At 40.5% G+C, this 20,942-nt stretch overlaps 1 long non-coding RNA gene across 2 annotated transcripts in view; it reads right to left on the reverse strand.

The window, feature by feature from the left end:
* The window catches only part of LOC139042700 (uncharacterized), a 245,991-nt gene extending 229,295 nt beyond the window's left edge, over positions 1-16,696 (reverse strand). For both annotated transcript variants that reach the window (XR_011499746.1, XR_011499748.1), the window contains exon 1: positions 16,511-16,696. This is a non-coding gene — a long non-coding RNA (uncharacterized lncRNA). The remainder of the gene's footprint in view (positions 1-16,510) is intronic.
* Between the last annotated feature and the right edge of the window lie 4,246 nt (positions 16,697-20,942).

The following is a 20,942-nucleotide window of genomic DNA, read 5'->3' on the forward strand; positions in this document are numbered from 1 at the left end:
ATTAATGAATTCAAAATAGAATAAATTTAGAGTTCCATACCCAAACACATCATAGCCAAATTGTTGAAAGCCAAAGCACAAGAGAACATCTTGAAATGTGCAAGAGAAAGATAGTTCTCCATGTACAAGGGGGCCCCTCAAAGAGATTAACAGTTGATCTCTTATCAGAAAAAATGGAGGCCAGGAAACAGAGGGAATATATATTCAAGGTGCAGAAACCTGTCAACAAAGAATCTTATATCCAGCAAAACAATATTTCAAAACTGAAGGTGAAATAAAGACATTCCTGTATAAACAAAAATTGAGAGAATTCATTGCCAGCAGATCGATCTTACAAGAAATAATAAAGGAAGTTATTTGAGTTGAAAGTGAGTGACCCAAGGCAGTAATTCAAATATACATTAAAAAAGAAAGAACACCAGTAAAAGTAACTATGAAAAAAAGACAATATAATTACATCTTTCGTGTTTCTTCTATTATCCAACAGAAAGCAATTGTGTTTGAGTGTGTATAATTTTATAACACATATTAATGTAATATACTTTACAATAAAAGTAAGTAGAGAAGAAAAAAGTCATAATAGAGTAAAGAAATGACAATAGATAGTGAATCAAAGTCACGGGAACAAATGGAGAGAACAAGAAATGGTAAATAAAATGGTTAATATAACTAACTCTATAAAATATATTCAATTTTCTCTCTTCACTCAGATTCTGTAAAAGACATAAAAGTATGCAAGGTGATAATTATTACAGTGTAATCTTGGGTCTGTAACATATACAGATGTAACATGAATAATAATAATACACAAAAAAGGAAGAGGATATAGAGCTATATAGTAGTAACATTTCTATATCTCACTGGAAATAAGTTTGTATAATTCTTAAGTATATTCTTATAACTTAAGGTGCATATTGTAAACTCTAGAACAATAATTAAGAAAGCAACTTAAATTACTAAAATTGAAAATGAAAGAGGGTTTATGACTAATGGCATTTCAGAAGTATAAAAAATTATAAAAGAACACAGTCAACCCTCTGTATCCATGGACTCAATCAACTATGGATCAAAAGGCCTACAATGGTTGTATCTGTACTGAACATTTACAGACTTTTTTTCTTGTCATTCTTCCCTAAACAATACAGTATAACAACTATTTACATTGTATTTGGTATTATAAGCAATCTAGAGATGATTTAAAGTATACGGGTGGATATACATAGGTTATATGCAAATACTACACCATTTTATGTAACAGATTTGAGTATCCACAGATTTTGGTATCTGCAAGGTGTCCTGGAACCAATCCCCTACAGATACCAAGGGATGACTCTACTATGAACAACTGTATGCAACAAATCAGGTAACTTTGATGAAATGGGGAAATTCTTAAAAAGATGCAAACTACCAAAACTCACTCAAGGAGAATAAAGTATCTGAAAAGATACATGACTAGTAGTGAGATCTGATTTGTAATTTTTCTTCCAACAAAGAAAAACTGAGGCCCAAATAGCTTCACTGCTGAATTCTACCAAATATTTAAAGAATACTTAATATCAATTCTTCACAAATTCTTCCAAAACTAGATAAAGAGGGAAAACCTCAAATCTTTATAGGAGGAAAGTATTGCCCTGATAGTAAAACCAGACAAAGACATCACAAGTAAACTACAGACTAATATCCTTTTGGAATATGATGAAAAAAACCAAATTCTATCAAACTGATCCAGTAACACGTGAAAAAGATTCAACACCATGAACAACCGGAATTCATCTGAGGAATGCAAGGTTGATTTAACATCTGAATATTAATTAATATAATACACAACATCAATAGAATAAAAGACAAATACCATGTGATCATCTCAATAAATGTAGAAAAGATATTTGACAAAATCAAATACCTTTTTGTTATAAAAACATGTAATAAAGTAGGAATACAAGGTAACTTCCTCAAACTGCTAAAGGACATCTATGAAAATCCACAGCTAACATCACACTTAATGGAGAAAGTTTGAATTATTTTCCCTTTGCTCAGGAAAAAAACAAGGGTGCCTGCTCTCACAACTTCTATTCAACATTATACTAGAGGTTCTAGGCAGGGCAAATAGGCAAGAAAAAGAAATAAAAGGCATTCAGATTGGAAAGGAAAAGGGAAAACTGTGTCTATTTGCAAATGGCATGATCTTATATAGAGAATAACCTAAGGAATCCAATAAAAATGTATTATAACTAGTAAACAATTTCAGCATGAATATAGGATACAAAAGCAGTATACAAAAATCAATTGTATTTATATGCAGTTGCAATGAGTAATCTGAAAATAAAATTAAAAAATGCAATTCCATTTATAATAGCATTAAAGGAATGAAATAATTAGGAATAAATTTAATGAAATAAGTACAAAAGTTGTACTCTAACAACTAGAAATCATTGTTAAAAAAATTAAGACCCAAATAAATAGAAAGACATCCTATGCATCTTATGTTCACAGATTAGAAGATTTAATATTATGACAGTAATACTCCCCAAATTTATCCACACAATCAACACAAGCCCATTGGGATCCAAACTGGCTTCATTTTACAAAAAGATTGACAAGCTGATCCTAAACTTCACATGAAATTGCAAGTAATTCAGAATAGCGAAAACATTCTTCAAATAGAAGAAAAAAGTTAGAGGACTCACAGATCCCAATTTCAAAACTCACTACAAGCTATGGTAATCAAGACAGTGCAGTAATGGCATATAGATTAATGGAATAGTATTGAAAGTTAAGAAATAAACCCTCACACTTACGGTAAATTGATTTTCAACAAGGGTGCCAAGACCATTCATGGAGAAAGAATGTTCATTTCAATCAATGGTGTTGGATAACCGGATATCAACATGTAAAAAAAATAAATTGGATCCATACCTTACACTATATACAAAATTAACTCAAAAAAGAGCAAAGATCTAAATGTCAGAGCATAAACTATAGAAGTCTTAGAAGAAAAGATAGGAGTAAAATTTCATCATCTTGGATTAGGCAATAGTTTCTTAGACATGACACCAGAAGCATAAGCAACAAAAGAAAAGTAGATAAATTAGACATCACCAAAATTAAAAACTTTGTGCTTTGAAGGACACCATCAAGAAAATGAAAAGATACCCCAGATATGAATGGAATAACATATTTGTGAATCATATATCTGATAACAGACTTGTACTCAGAATATATAAACAACAATTACAACAACTCAATAATAAAAAGTCAAACAAATCAATAAAAAATTGGCAAAGTATTTGAATAGACACTTCCTCAAAGAAGATATACAAATAGTCATGAAAAGATCCTCAACATCATTAGTTAGCAAGGAAATGCAAAGCAAAACCACAATGAGATATGGCTTCACACCTACTAAGGGAGCTATAGATGGATAATAACAAGTGTTGATGAGGATGCGGAGAAATGTAAAATGGTGTAGCTGCTTTGGAAAACAGTTTGGCAGTTCCTTGAAAAAGTTAAACAAAGAGTTACCAATGGACCCAATAATTCTACTCTTAGTATATACCTAAGATAAACTAAAACATATGTCCATACAAAAACTGGTACATGAATGTTCATAACAGCATTATTCATGACAGGCAAAAGGTGGAAACAATCCAAATGCCCACAAACCAATGAATAGATAAACAAAATGTGGTATATCTGTACACATGTCTGGAATATTATTTGGCAATAAAAAGGAATGAAGAATTTATACACAGTACAACATGGATCAACCTTGAAAACATTATACTACACGAAAGAAGCCAGTCACAAAACACTATATATTGTATGCTTACATTTATATGAAATGACCAGAATAGACAAATCCATAGATACAGAGGTATATTAGTGGCTCCCCAGGGCTGGCGAAGGGGGTGTGAGGGAGTGGTGTACTTGGGGAGAAATAGAAGAGACTGTAAATGGGTATGGAGTTTCTTTTTTTTCCAGCTTTATTGAGATATACTTGACATACAACATTGTATAAGTTTAAAGTGTACAACACGTTGAGTTGATACACTTATATTGCAAAATGATTACCATTATAGCATTAGCTAACACAACCCTTACAACACATAATTATCATTTTTGTGTGTGTGGTGAGAACATTTAAGATCTACTCTCTTAGCAACTTTCAGATATACAATACAGTATTATTAACTATAATCATCATGTTGTACATTAAATCCTTAGAACTTATTTGTCTTGCTACTGGAAGTGTGAGATACAAAATCTCTTTTTTGCTGATGAAAATGTTCTAAAATTGATTGCAGTGACAGTTGCACAACTCTGAGAATATTATACAACCACTGAATTGTACAGTTTAAATATGTGAATTGTATGATATATAAATTCTGGCTCACCAAAGCTGTTAAAAAAAAGAAGTCAAAGAACACTTTAATGGGAAGTGGAATTAGAGCTTGAAATTGAAAATAGGCTGGATTTGGTGAGAGGATGAAGAACTTGGGGAGATATCAAGTCAAATTTCAGAGGAGTCTCTAAAGACAGAGTATTTTGTGATCTAGGTAATCATTTCAGCTTCCTATGCAGTGATCATGACATGGTAAAATTGTCATTTAGATTAATCTGCCCTTGGTGAGCCAGCGTCATAAACATCTGGGGACACAGGGAAAGGGAGACAGGGAGGTGAGTTAGGAGGCTCTTAAAATAGTCTGAAGAGTTTGATAAAGTGTTAGCATAAATACAGAGGAAGAGGCTTTTATGGAGTAAAGAATCAACAGGGTTGGGTGAATGATTATGCAAGAAGACCCAAGCTATTGAACAACAACTAAAAAGAGAACATGGCAAATGTTGATTTGCCACATTATCTCTCCAGTAGGTCAAATATTATACACTTGGTGACCAAAGCACAACTTAAAAAGTCACCTTAAACACAATGCACCTGAGCCCCCAAATGCACAATTCTGCATGATTAGCATAATAGCACAGAAACAAAATGAGAACACTTAACCTCACAGTCTCATGTCAGAGAAGTTAGGTTGAGGCAATATGGAAATACCTGGAGTCAGAAGATGCAGAGTGAAGACCTGGCTCTGCCACTAATATTTCCATCTCAAACAAGTGACTTGCCCCTCTGTTTTCCCACCTAAGAAAGAAAATACTTGCCCCTCTAAAAACAAAAATTCATGCTGGTGTTGTAGGGCTCAAAGATGAAGGAATGAGGGGAGTGGGCAGAGCAAAATGGCAGGGTGAGCTGACCCGGGATTCTCTCCCCTCCAAAATACAACAAAAGATTGGAAGAACTGAATTTCAGAGAAGAAACATAATGCCAGCTCGTTAAAGACCTACAATACCAAGAAGGCAGAGATCATAAACCTAGCTTAACACCTTCGGAGGCGCTGGAACGGTAGGAGAGAACATCGCTCCCTCCCCTAGAGTCTGCGATCGCTGCGGCGCGGGTCGGGAAGGAGTGGGGGAAGGGCCGCGCGACCGGGGGATCATCCAGGACTCCTGCTGCTGATTCAGTGGAGACCCGCTGATGGAGGGGGAAAGCTTCCGTCCACAGGGACCCTATAAATCAAGGGCCTTGGGAGACCAGAGAACAGAACTGATCTGAACCCAGACCAGCACATGTAACAGCCCCTCCCCCCAGCAAAGCCAGTGGGTGCAGCCATCTTGCCCCAAGGCAGAGAGCTAACACGCCGCTCTCGACCCCCATCTAGTGGTGACAGGCTGTAACTGCAACTGAATTCTACCACCATGAGAAAAAACTGCTCGTCTACCATCCAGCAATTTATAAAAGCCCCAGACCAGAAGGAAAACAATAAAAACACAGAATTAAGTCCTGAGGACTTGGAATCAGGTAAACTAAGTGATAATGAATTCAGAGCAGCTATAATCAAAAAACTCAATGAGTTAGAGAGAAAGAGAAAAAGCCGAGTTCTGGAGTTACTTCACAAAAGAGATTGAAATCATAAAGAAGAATCAAACAGAATTACTTGAGATGAAAAACACAATGGACCAGATAAAACAGAATACAGATTCCCTGAATGCCCGTGTAGACAACATAGAGGAGCAAATCAGCATAATCGAGGACAGACAGGCTGAATGGCGCCAGACAGAGGAAGAAAGAGAACTAAGAATTTAAAAAAATGAGGAAAACCTCCGAGAGATAATGGATTCAATGAGGAGTAAGAACATAAGGATCATAGGAATTCCCGAGAATATGGAAAAGGAAAATGGAGCAGAAAGTGTGCTTAACGAAATTATTGAAGAGAACTTCCCAAATCTAGGGATCAACAGAGAAATGTGTGTAGAGGAGGGTGTTAGATCTCCTAGATTTGTCAATGTAAAAAGACTCACTGCAAGGCACATGATAGTAAAGTTGGCAAATAGGAATGATAAGGAGAGAATACTCAGGGAAGCAAGGAAAAAAAAGAGAATAACCTATAAAGGAGCCCCTATCAGACTGTCAGCAGATTTCTCTACAGAAACCCTACAAGCTAGGAGAGAATGGAGTGATATATTCAAAGTTTTAAAGGATAAAAACCTTCAGCCAAGAATACTCTATCCAGCAAGAATTTCCTTCAGATATGAGGGAGAAATTAAATCTTTTCCAGACAAACAAAAGTTAAGGGAATTTGTAACTAAAAGCCCTCCATTACAAGAAATCCTCAAGAAGGCTCTCATACTTGAAAAAAGAAAAAAGGGAGAAAGGGGACACAATCCACAGACTAGGGAGACCGATGGATAGAACCAGAACAGGATAGCAAATATTCAAATATAGCATTAGGGTAAAAATAAGGAAACTAGCAAAACAAGGACGATCTTAGCACTCTAACTACAAATTAATAAGACGAGTTGGAATAAAAAATGAAAATAATCATTTAGGAGGGGAAGAGCAAAGGGTCTAAATCAGTATTGGTCGAGTAAGTAAGAGACCACCAGAGAATAGACTAAATTATACACGAGATTCTAAATACAAACTTCAAGGTAGACACTAAAATAAAGTACAGAACAGAGTCACAAATCATAGATAAGGAAAAATCTAAGAAACCCAGCATAAGAAATTGCAGTATTAAATGGGTAATCTAAAGCACACAGGAAAAGAAACACAGGAAAACAAGATAATGAGCAACAGATTGACAGCATTAAGTCCACATGCATCAATAATCACTCTCAATGTGAACAGATTGAACTCTCCAATAAAAAGACACATAGTGGCAAAATGGATTAAAGAACAAGATCCAACAATTTGTTGCCTCCAGGAAACACACCTCAGCCCCAAGGACAAACACAGACTCAGGGTGAAGGGGTGGAGGACAATACTTCAAGCAAATAGCAAGGAAAAAAAGGCAGGTGTTGCAATTCTCATATCAGACCAAGTGGATTTCAAAATAAGACAGGTAAAGAGAGACACAGAGGGACAATATATAATGATCAAAGGGACACTGCATCAAGAAGAAATAACGCTTATAAATATCTATGCACCCAACACAGGAGCACCAAGATTCATAAAGCAACTATTAACAGACCTAAAGGAAGATGTTAAAAACAACACAATAATAGTAGGGGACCTCAACACCCCACTCACATCAATGGACAGATCATCCAGACAGAAAATCAACAAGGAAATAGTGGAGCTGAATGAAAAACTAAAGCAATTGGACTTAATAGACATATATAGATCACTCCACCCTGAAGGAGCTGAATACACATTCTTCTCAAGTGCACATGGAACATTCTCTAGGATAGACCATATGTTGGGAAACAAGGCAAGCCTCTACAAATTTAAAAAAATTGAAATAATAACAAGCATCTTCTCAGATCATAGTGCTATAAGGCTAGAAATTAATTACAAGAAAAAAGCTGAGAAAGGCACAAAGATGTGGAGACTAAACAACACACTACTGAACAAGCAATGGATCATTGAAGAAATTAAAGAAGAAATAAAAAAATACCTGGAAACAAATGAAAATGATAGCATACCATACCAACTCATATGGCATACAGCAAAAGCTGTATTAAGAGGAAAATTCATCGCAATACAGGCACATCTTAACAAACAAGAAAAATCCCAAATAAGCAACCTTAAAGCACACCTAACTGAACTAGAGAAAAAAGAACAAATGAAGCCCAAAGTCAGCAGAAGGAGAGAAATAATAAAAATCAGAGCAGAAGTAAATACTATTGAAATGAAAAAGGCAGTAGAAAGGATCAATGAGACACAGAGCTGGTTTTTTGAGAAGATAAATAAAATTGACAAACCACTAGCCAGACTTACAAAGAAAAAAAGGGAGAAAGCTCAAATAAACAAAATCAGAAATGAGCGAGGAGAAATAACAGACTCTGCAGAAATACAACAGATTATAACAGAATACTACAAAAAACTATATGCCAACAGAATGGATAACCTAGAGGAAATGGATAAATTCTTGGACTCCTACAATCTCCCAAAGCTCACTCAAGAAGAGGCAGACAAGGGGCTGGCCCCGTGGCCGAGCGGTTAGGTTCGCACGCTCCGCTGCAGGCAGCCCAGTGTTTCGTTGGTTCGAATCCTGAGCGCGGACATGACACTGCTCATCAGACCACGCTGAGGCAGCGTCCCACATGCCACAACTAGAAGGACCCACATCGAAGAATATACAACTATGTACCGGGGGGCTTTGGGGAGAAAAATGAAAAAATAAAATCTTTCAAAAAAAAAAAAAAAAAGAAGAGGCAGACAATTTGAACAGACCAATCACAAGGAAAGAGATTGAAACAGCAATCAAAAACATCCCAAAGAATAAAACCCCAGGACCAGATGGCTTTCCTGGGGAATTCTACCAAACTTTCAGAGAGGATTTAATACCTATCCTTTTCAAGCTATTCCAAAAAATTAGGGAAGATGGAACACTTCCTAACACATTCTACGAGGCCAACATCACGCTGATACCAAAACCTGACAAGGACACCACGAAAAAAGAGAACTACAGGCCAATATCACTGAGGAACATAGATGCAAAAATTCTAAACAAAATTTTGGCAACCAGAATTCAGCAATTCATCAAAAGAATCATACATCAGGATCAGGTGGGATTCATACCAGGGACACAGGGATGGTTCATCATCCGCAAATCAATCAACATGATACACCACATCAACAAACTGAGGAATAAAAACCACATGATCATCTCAATAGATGCAGAGAAGGCATTTGACAAGATCCAACAGCCATTTATGATAAAAACTCTGAACAAAATGGGCATAGAAGGAAACTACCTCAACATAATAAAGGCCATGTACAACAAACCCATAGCCAACATCATACTCAATGGGCAAAAACTGAACCCCATCCCCCTGAAAACAGGAACAAGACAAGGATGCCCTCTATCACCACTCTTATTTAACATAGTACTGGAGGTCCTGGCCAGAGCAATCAGGCAAGAAAAAGGAATAAAAGGAATCCAAATAGGGAGGGAAGAAGTGAAACTCTCACTGTTTGCAGACGACATGATTTTATATATAGAAAACCCCAAAGAATCCATTGGAAAACTGTTAGAAGTAATCAACAACTACAGCAAAGTTGCAGGGTATAAAATCAATTTGCATAAATCAGTAGCATTTCTATACTCCAGTAATGAACCAACAGAAAAAGAACTCAAGAATACAATACCATTCACAATCGCAGCAAAAAGAATAAAATACCTTGGGGTAAATTTAACTAAGGAAGCGAAGGACCTATGTAATGAAAATTACAAGGCCTTTCTGAGAGAATTGGATGACGACATAAGGAGATGGAAAGACATTCCATGTACATGGATTGGAAGAATAAACATAGTTAAAATGTCCATTCTACCTAAAGCAATCTACAGATTCAACGCCATCCCAATCAGAATCCCAATGACATTCTTTACAGAATTAGAACAAAGAATCCTAAAATTCATATGGGGCAACAAAAGACCCCGAATTTCTAAAGCAATCCTGAGAAAAAAGAACAAAACGGGAGGCATCACTATCCCTGACTTCAGAACATACTACAAAGCTACAGTAATCAAAACAGCATGGTACTGGTACAAAAACAGGTGCACAGATCAATGGAACAGAATTGAAAGCCCAGAAATAAAACCACACATCTATGGACAGCTTAGCTTTGACAAAGGAGCTGAGGGCATATAATGGAGCAAAGAAAGTCTTTTCAACAAATGGTGCTGGGAAAACTGGAAAGCCACATGTAAAAGAATGAAAATTGACCATTCTTTTTCACCATTCACCAAAATAAACTCAAAATGGATTAAAGACCTAAAGGTGAGACCTGAAACCATAAGGCTTCTGGAAGAAAACATAGGCAGTACACTCTTTGACATCAGTATTAAAAGGATCTTTTCGGACACCATGCCTTCTCAGAGAAGGGAAACAATAGAAAGAATAAACAAATGGGACTTCATCAGATTAAAGACCTTCTTCAAGGCAAATGAAAACAGGATTGAAACAAAAAAACAACCCACTAACTGGGAAAAAATATTTGCAAGTCATATCTCTGACAAAGGCTTAATATCCATAATATATAAAGAACTCTCGCAACTCAACCACAAAACATCAAACAACCCAATCAAAAAATGGGCTGGAGACATGAACAGACATTTCTCCAAAGAAGATATGCTGATGGCCAATAGGCACATGAAAAGATGCTCATCATTGCTGATCATCAGGGAAATGCAAATCAAAACTACACTCAGATATCACCTTACACCCGTTAGAATGACAAAAATATCTAAAACTAATAGTAACAAATGTTGGAGAGGTTGCAGAGAAAAAGGAACCCTCATACACTGCTGGTGGGAATGCAAACTGGTGCAGCCACTATGGAAAACAGTATGGATATTCCTCAAAAAACTAAAAATAGAACTACCATACGATCCAGCCATCCCACTACTGGGTATTTATCCAAAGAGCCTGAAGTCAGCAATCCCAAAAGTCCTATGCACCCCAATGTTTACTGCAGCACTGTTTACAATAGCCAAGACATGGAAGCAACCTAAGTGTCCAGCAACAGACGAATGGATAAAGAAGATGTGGTACATATGTACAATGGAATACTACTCAGCTGCAAAACAGAACAAAATCATTCCATTTGCAATAACACGGATGGACCTTGAGAGAATTATGTTAAGTGAAATAAGCCAGCGAGAGAAAGATAATTTGTGTATGACTCCACTCATATGAGGAATTTAAAACTATGGACCAAGAACAGTTTAGTGGATACCAGGGGAAAGGTGGGGTGGGGGGTGGGCACAAGGGTGAAGTGGTGCACCTACAACATGACTGACAAACGTTAATGTACAATTGAAATTTCACAAGATTGTAACCTATCAATAACTCAATAAAAAAATAATAAAATGTAAAAAAAAAGATGAAGGAATGAGGGAGGGAGAGAGAGAGAAGGAGAGAGAGAGAGAGAGGAAGGGAGGAAGGAAGGGAAGAGAGAGAAAGAAAAAGAGAGAGACAGAGAGATTTTTAAAAAGGTAATGTATGCGACAGATCCTCCTTCACCATGAAATAACAAGTCTATACTACATACACACATACTTTTCCTTACCATTTTTCTTTTCAAGGCCACTGGCTGAATTTTCCTTTGGGTCCCAATCGCTAGGAGATTAGGCCCTAGGAGTGCCCTTCTGGGCAACAAAGACACCTGCTTTACATCCCTTTTGGTAGGCTGTGGCTGAGCTAGTAGGGGGTAGGGGGATGCAGAGCGTTGGACTTGGTTAGAAGTTGAACTTTGGAAACGAATGGATTGGAAAACTGAGTGACAGCTCAAAGTCTTTACAAATTGTACCACATGGGCAGCAAGGAAGGAGAGGATACTGAACCCAATGCCCAGAACTGTCACCTCCTCTCTGCACCAATCCGCTGCAGCACCACACTCTCCTTTCTTCCCTGTGAAATCCTATAAATTGCTTACCAGAGGTTTTTATTGGTCCCCCCAAGCAAAATCTCACAGCAACCTGGTGCTCTCTCACCCCAGCCCCAATCAGCAGGCTTGTGCTACCTCTCTGGGAACACCATGTACAACCACTCTAGGGAGCTCTAGGGAGAAAAAGGAACTTCAGAAGAATTCTGTGTGCTACAGAAAGCTGAGCCCAGAGGCAATGAGAGGATCCAAAGCAGAATCCTGGACCCGCAAAGGGCAGGGGTGCTCTGCCCTCCCTGGGCTGACACTCTGCTGGGCTGGGATTGCAGGTTCTGCTAGATTAGTCGTAGTGCAGCAAGCCTTGGTAAAGGTGAGAGGGTGTGGTAGGGAGGGAAAGGTCTTACAAATGCCTTGGCTGGATGGAGATCCTAGGCCTTGGGGCACTGAGGGAGGGCTTCCTGAAGGTACTTGCTGGGCTATTGTGCTGTAAAGGTGTCGGGCTCACTGTGCTTATCCAAAAGTCTGCATTCTCAGTATGGAATTGGGATTATTTTGCCCCCAGATACACCTAATATAACTGATTTCATTCTGAAGATGTGTATAGCTGCTGAGGGCCAGCCAATGCACTTCTGCTGGCAGAGCTAGGATCTTGCATTGTTTGTTGGGGGAGGAGCTGAGTCCTTGGAGGAGTTGTGTGCCTGTGAGAGTCTGCTAGTGGCTGTCAGTGCTTGACTGAGGAAGTAATGTTGGGATGTACCAAAATGGAGAGATGGTTGGAAATGTCTCCAGAGATCTTGTCTGCCCTTAGGTTCTGGAGCAGACTGTCTGGGCTCTTTGAAAGAGGATATTTGAGGTTATGGAATGTAGGGGAAGATAAGGGATTCTCCGGCATTGTCTGCTGGTAAATTTTAGTTGTAGGAGAGATGCAAGATGTCCTCTGACTGTCTAGGGAAATTTTAATGTCTATGAGAAACACAACACGCCCTGGCCCTGTTTGTGGTAAATTGAATGTGCTTGGCAGACAGTGCAATGTTGCTGTATTGACCATTGGGGGAAACCTGGTGCTGGAAAGATGCACATGCTCTAACCCTGACTGGGGTAAATACAGGGTGATACTGCAAAATTTCATATTCAATTAGATTTTAAAATATTTCCAAACAGTCCAGGGGAAAATTGGAGTGAGGGAAATTTATGATATCCCCACTCCAAATGGAGATAATGTGGGGACTATCACATACACCCAGAGAAATCTGGGGTGCAGGGTTCTCCCACTCTCTCCAAAGGAAATTCATGGTGTATGAGAAAGATATCCAGTGTTCTTCACTGCCAGGGGGAAATCTTGGGAATATGGCAGATGTGAAGTGTTGCCACACTGAAATGGAGCACCAAGAAGTTAAAAAATCTTCCCTAGACCGGGGCTGGTCCCGTGGCCTGGTGGTTAAGTTTGCACGCTCTGCTGCAGGCGGCCCAGTGTTTCGTTGGTTCGAATCCTGGGCGGGGACATGGCACTGCTCATCAAACCACGCTGAGGCAGCGTCCCACATGCCACAACTAGAAGGACCCACAACGAAGAATATACAACTATGTACTGGGGGGCTTTGGGGAGAAAAAGGAAAACAAAATAAAATCTTAAAAAAAAAATCTTCCCTAGACCAAAAAACTTTGAGATAAGCTTTGCTAACTGCAGTTGGGCATATTTAGGATAATCAACTGTTGTGTAAAACTGACTAAGTCTTTCTGTCCTTCCTTAGTATATGAGTGAGCTGTCTTTCCCAGGAAGTTGAGGTCCAGATATCAAGATTCAGCCTCACAAGTCCAAACACAGGCTGAACATGAAAACTAACCAGAAAAGTCCAGACACTCAAGGAAAAAGAAATGCAGCCTTCAAGGCCAAAGGCAGGCTGCTGGGAAGGGGCCAACCAGTATGGCCACATGCTCTCCCTCCTCTACCTAAAACCCCAGCACATGCCCTCACTCCCCCACCGAAACCCCCCCAGATAAAAATTGCTAGCTTTTTCCCTTTAAGGGGGCAGATCTGAGTTCTAACTCCCACCTCCTCATCTGGCTGCCTTTTGATAACAGTAAACCTCTTTCCTTGCCACAAGCTTGGTGTTTCAGTTTTTTTTTTATTGGTCCTACTATGTGACAGGTAAATGAACCTGTGTTTGGGTTTAGTAACAACACTCTCTGGCAAGAAATACAAGGTACAAGTGGAAAACCAGGTTCTTGCAACTGTCCAACAGAAAATCAAGCTTTATGGAAGAAGTCTGCTGTGCTCTCATACTATTAGGGAAATCAGATGTGCAGAAAAAAGATTGATGGTGCCCCCACTCTACTCAGGGGGAAGTGAGTACTTCAGTGTGAATAAGAGTTTTTGGAGTTTTATGCATCCCTTAGGGAAGACTCAGGTGCAGGGGAAATAAGGAATCCATTTGAGAAAATAAAAGACACAATGGGAGATTATTTTCTCCAGAAGGACACACACATACACATACACACACACACGCGCACCAAAAAAAAGGGAAGAAAGAAAAATAAAATTTTAAAAATAAAAAAAATAACTGAACCTCAGGAGCTTCAAGAAATAAGCCTCTTTGCTGTGGATTTTAACGTAGGAAATCATCTGCTTTCCCAGGTTTTTCTTCCCCCTCTGCCTTCCTCATGCCCCTCCTCACGCACATACTTTCCTTTTTCAGGAGAAAACAGGGGCCAGGTAAGTACTGACTGATGTGGATTAAGGCTGCCCCAGCTAGAGAAGCCCAAGGTGACCTGGCCTACATGCCAAACTATATGACCCGGTGGATTTTTTTTATGGTATGAATTAGGGCTGCCCCAGGGAGAGAAGCCCAGGGCATCCTCACCTACATGCCGATCTATATGGCCAGATTCGTATCTAAAGTTATATGACCGCACAATAACCAGACCCCATCTGCACTGAAATCATTTAATGACTTTTTACATCATCTTTTCTTTTTCCAGTAAAAATAAGTCACGTACCCATGCCTTATAAAATTAGCCCTAACCCTCAACTCAGGGCAGCAGCAGGAGCTCTGACTGCCCATGGGTCCTGTCCCCATGCAGCAGCAGCAGCTCTTCACTGCCCATGAGTCCTGTCCCCATGCCTACAGCTCTTCACTGCCCATGGGTCTTGTCCCCAGGCAGCAGAAGCTCTGACTGCTCATGGGTCCTGTCCCCATGCTATTCCACACTATTCTCTAAATAAAAGAGCACTACTGCCAGATCTTGAGAGTCTAAGAAATCTTTCTTTCGACTCTTCGGCTCACTGACCCCGCATCACTGACCACATTGTTGTTGCAAAAGTCGACGCACACTCTTGTGATTCCTCATATGCTGTTTTGCATCACCGGAAACTTAGTCGTATGAAGTTTCTCAAAGAGCCCCTTTTACCAAACCGCCTTTTTATCCCCTCCATACACCACTCCCAATCTTTCCTTTTCAAGCTCTTGCCGCCCAGAGGGCTCCACAGGGCTACCTTGGCCCCGACAGGCTGCTGGTCTGAGAAAACTGAATCTGAAAGCAGAGATGCCTTAGGGAGGAAAGAGCAGGAGAGGCGAATGAAAGAAAGGGAGCCACAGGGGATATATGTTAATTGCCTGCTGGTTGTTAAAGAACTGGAGAGGTTAAAAAGTGATGAATGCGCCCTACTGGCCACAAACACTCTTCCCCAACAAATGCTTCATCTAATCTGGCACTCAAAATGCCTGCGCCTTTGATCGGGGCTAACGGAGCCCCAGCTGGCATCTGGAAAATCGGCTCGTCCTCCCTCCTGCGTGAGCTACCTGTGCCCTTCTCTGAGTTGCAGACCAAGACTGCATCTTCTTGCTGAGGCTGAAACCCAAGTCTACGTCAAAGCTCTGCAGGCCCACCCGCCGGGTCCCTGGCCTCACCGCGGAAGGTTACTTCTCAGCGCTTCGGTCGCGCTCCGAACGCCCTCTGGCAGCCCTCCGGCAGCCCTCCAGACGCCCTCCGGCAGCCCTCCAGCTGCCCTCCAGCGCTCAAGCCGTTTTGGCCGCCGCGTTCTGCTGCCGTGCGCAGCGCCAGGGAGACAGCTCCCTTGGTGAAACAATTCTGCTAGAGGAGTAAGGCAATGAGCCTTCACCTTCCCTTTTTTCCTGACTGGCAAACTGAGGATGGAAGGTGCCTGGCTTCCCTGTCGTGCTTGGGCTAAAGCGCTCCAAGGTGAGTGCCCAAGGGCTCTGGGAGAGTCCTATTCATGGTCACTGGAGATAGTAGTACTCACGAAAATTTAGGATGTCTGTCCCAAAAGCCTCCGGAAAGCCCACTCTCCCATTCCCTATACCCCATCTGCGTTCTCCTAGCGTCCAGTGGCTGTTTCTTTTGGCTGCTTTCACCCCCGCGCCCCTCCCCAGATGTTTTCACGTTGCAAAAAATTTTTCTTTTCACCAAACTACACAAGTTATTAGATTAACCCCATCACCTTGGTCTTGGAAAGCCAGCGTCCAGATCTGGAGCTGCCAACCTTCCCACGCGCTGATCTTCCTAGTCTCCTCCCCACCACGCTCTCCAGTCATGCCAGGCTGGAAAGGACTCACGTCCAAGCTAAGGCTCCTTTCATACGAGCCCCACCCCCACCAGAATTACCTGCTCAGAAATTGAGGAAAGGGCTCTAGTCCAGGATGAAGGTGCATCCGTCTTCTCCATCCCTTCTGCCCGCAAGGTGGAAAAGAGCAAATCTCGGTAATTAGAGCTCCCTCACAACGTGCCCATCTCCCTGGTGTAGCTGGAGGTTAGAGGACTGGTAGAAGGTATGGCGACCCTCGCCTGCCGGGTGGTACGAGGTCTCTTACCGTGACGTGGTTTCTTTAAAGCCCCGCCCTCATGTAATTTGGAGAAGTGGCGCAGAGCTGGAGGATGCATTCTTTACTGCCCCCTTCTGTCTGTTTGGCTGGAAAAGAAGTCCTATTGATGAGGAATGAGTCTTCACAAACTAGGTAAATTTAAGTTCTTGATCCCCATCCCTATCTCCAGGTATATGAAAACTCCAGAAGAGTGCTGTGCCCTCACCCCTTACACAGACTCTGTAGCAACGGGAGTAGGGACGGAGGCACTTACTTTCATAGCCCCCTTGCATCCCGCCTCCCCGACTGAAGCGGCTGTCTCTCAGAGGAGCCACACCCTCGCCCGCAGTCAGGGATAGGAAAGTTGAGAGAAGGGGTAGGATCAGGAAAAGAGGGTGTACTCCTCCACGCTACCTGTTCCTATTCTGCCTGGGCATACTAGTGAAGGAATCTCACTCTAACCTTAACCCCAACCTCACCTTAACTTGGAAATTTGGAAAGGTATATTAGCTGGAAATTTGAGTTGCACTCCTTTATCTGCCTTCTCCTCTGGGGGCAGTGAAGAGGTCTTTTCAATGAGGGGCAGAGCTCCTCCAATTGGAGAGCACTGGGGCAGGCCAGAGCTGTAACTGGAGCATTGGGGTGAGCTTCCTGACCCCTTCCCTCATCCAGATTAGATGTAGAAACAACATAGCCTCCCCTGGAGCAGACAGACAATCAAGCCCAATTCCTGACACTAGACAGAAACCCCTTCCCTAACAACACACACTCCCTTGCTGCATGGGCAGCTACTGTGAGGTTTTTCAATCAGGATGGTGTAACCTGAGAGAGGGGAATCTGCACAACAGGGAAAATGCTGAGTTCACTGGCCTTGAGGGACCCTAGATCCTAGCCCAGGATGTGACAATTATTGTTTGCCCCTTGGCACATTTATTTTTTGGGAGGGGGCAGATGGAGGTTGGAAGAAAAGGTCTAGAAAAACAAGGAAATGAGGAAAGTCTGTAACTCCCTCTGCCCAACATATACAACATAAGCACATGCCACACAAGCATGTACCATGAAAGTATATACTATATAAACATACACGGCAGAGAGATATACCACATAAACACACACCATGTGTAGTGTATACAGAAGTTGAATTATAACGATGTACGCTTGAAATCTATATAATGTTATAAACCAGTGTTACCACAGTAAAAGAAATGTAATTGCCAAACCCAAAGTTATCTAGATTTTCTCCTATGTTATCTTGTAAGAGTTTGATAGTTTTGCATTTTACATTTTCACTTGTGATCCATTTTTAATTTATTTTTGTGAAGGGTGTGAGGTCTGTGTATAGATTTATTTTTTTGCATGTGGATGTCCTGTTGTTCCAGAACCATTTGTTGGAAGAACTCTCTTTGCTCCATTGTGTTGCCTTTGCTCCCTTGTCAAAGATCAGTCGACTATATTTATGTGAGTCTGTTTCTGGACTCTCTATTCTGTGCCACTGATCTATTTGTCTGTTCTTTCACCAATACCACACTGTCTTGTTTACTGTAGCTTTATGTTAAGTGTTGAAGTCAGGTAGTGTCAGTCCTCCAACGTTCTTCTTCTTCAATGTTGTGTTGGTTATTCTGGGTCTTTTACCTCTCTATATAAACTGTAGAATCAAGTTGTTAATATCCACAGCATAACTTGCTGGGATTTTGATTGGGATTGCATTAAATCGATAGATCAAATTGGGAAGAACTGACATCTTGGCAATATTGAATTTTCCTATCCATGAACATGGAATATCTCTCCATTTATTTAGTTGTTCTTTGATTTCTTTTATCAGAGTTTCATAGTTTTCCTCATATAGATTTTGTACTTATTCTCTTAGATTTATCTTATGTATTTCCTTTTGGGGAATGCTAATATAAATTATATCATTTTTTTTTTGAGGAAGATTAACCCTGAGCTAACATCTGCCACCAATCCTCCCCTTTTTGCTGAGGAAGACTGGCCCTGAGCTAACACCTATGCCCATCTTCCTCTACTTTATATGTGGGATGCCTGCCATAGCATGGCTTGACAAGCAGTGCATAGGTCTGCACCCAGGATCTGAACCTGCAAACCCTGGACCGCCGAAGCAGAGTTCATAAACTTAACTGCTGCGCCACTGGGCTGGCCCCATGATATCGTGTTTTTTAATTTCAAATTCCACAAATTCCAAAATGTTCATTGCTGACATCTGGTTATTTTTCAGTTCACTTTTTTCTCTATTGTTGAAATTGGATAATTAATATTGCTGTATTTTCAAGTTCACTGATCTTCCCTGTCTTCTCCATTGTGCTCTGGAGTCCATCTATTGAGTTATTATAGGTATTGTATTTTTCAGCACTAAGAGTTTTATTTGGCTCTTCTATTTCTTTGATGAGACTTTTTATTTTTTCATTTGTTTCAGCAAGTTCATAACTGCTCATTAAACCATTTTTATAATGGCTGCTTTAAAATCTTGTGAGATAATGCCAACATCTATGTCATCTCATTGACATCAGTTGTCTTTTCTCATTTAAGTTGAAATTTTCCTGGTTCTTGTTATGAACGTGATTTTTTTTATTGTATCTAGACATTTTGTGCATTTTATTATGAGACCCTGGATATTTTAAATATATTCCGTTTAGAAGACTTCCTCTGAAATCACATCAGTGGGAGAAAAAAAGTCACTCTTTCATTACTGATAGATGGGGAACAGAAATCCAGGTCTCCCACTCAGCCTTCCTTGACACCCAAGAGGTAAGGGGTGCCACCTTGCTGCTGGGAAAAGGAGAAGTTTCAGCTCTTCAATAGGCCTCTGATGACACCACCCTGGCTGGGAGGAGGAGTGGCACCATTTTCCTGCTCCCCATGTGGCCTCCACTGACATCTCTGGGTGGGGAGATGACTTGTTACTTCTTGATGGTAGTGAATGCTCTGGCTTCTTTCTCATCCTCCACTGACACTGGCAGGTAATGGGAGGAGTGTCTTATTATCACTGGGTATGGGTGGAATTCCAGCCAGTCACTAGGCCTCTACTGAGTGCTTGTTACCATGCTTGTTGTTAGGGTAGTGATAAATGTTCCAAGTTCCCCATTTGATCTTCTCTGATACCACCCTGGCAGGAAGGGGAGGGATACCTCATTACAGCAAGACAAGGGTAGAAATCTTGGCTCCCCACATTGCCTTTATTGACAGGGATGGTGATGGGGCCACAGTTATTTCCATGATGTAAGGCAGTTATTATCTAGAAGATTTCTATCTTGCTAGGTTGCCTCTTTCCTTGTATTTTGGCTGGAGAAAGCAGGTTTTTCTTGGGGGCTTTATTGGTCTGTGCTCATTGGCATTTCTGTGTTGCTGGCTTTTCTCTCACCTAGTCTGAGATATATGTGACAAAAAGAAAACCCAGGGAACTCTGCTGTATCATTCCTCAGGTTCTGTAGCCCCTAGGTAATCTGCCTTCTTCTCTATACCTTTCAGGGCCTTCTCATATTTGTTTTATATATAATGCCCAGTGTTATTAGCTGTATTTAGAAGGAGTAAAAGAGAAATGCATCCGTTCCTCCTTGGTCTTTAACTTGAAGCCTTTAATTGTTTTTGTTAAGGTAAGTTTGAATGTGGCTTGATTTTGCAGCCTGTAGACTTTGCCCAGGAAGTTGACATATTGTAAGTCATCTGTATTTGACCATAAGTTTATACTTGATCCTGTACTTAGGATTATTTGTAGAGGATCATTTGATACAGATTATGAATAATATCAATTTCAACCCAAAAAGGTAAAAAGTATGGCCTAAGGAAGACCAATAGTCCTATAGAGGCTCATCTCTCAGCTTCTGCCTGCAGATGGGGAGGCAAGAAACAGACAGTTGGAGGAAGTTTTAAAAGGACCTTTTAGCAGAGTAAAAAGATTACCTGTAACCATGATAAGGAAAGCAATTGGTAGGAGAGAGCATTTTCCTATAGGGCAAAGTTTATCAACCCTGGCTACTCATTAGTATCACCAGGGGATATTTTTAAAAATCTATATCCAGGCTTTACTCTAGCACAATTAAGTCAAAATATCTAAGGATGAAGACAACACATCAGTATTTTTGAAACTCCCCAGGTGATAAAAAGCCTTTATCCTTTCTCTTCATGCTCCAGGGACAAAAGGAGACAAGATAGACAGATAAAAAGAGGCTTGTCTGACCTTGCAGCCCTTCTCACTTTTTGACCTCTTGAGAGACAGTGCT

Source organism: Equus asinus, chromosome X (genome assembly GCF_041296235.1).
Source record: "Equus asinus isolate D_3611 breed Donkey chromosome X, EquAss-T2T_v2, whole genome shotgun sequence".
In the NCBI taxonomy this organism is placed as follows: domain Eukaryota; kingdom Metazoa; phylum Chordata; class Mammalia; order Perissodactyla; family Equidae; genus Equus; species Equus asinus.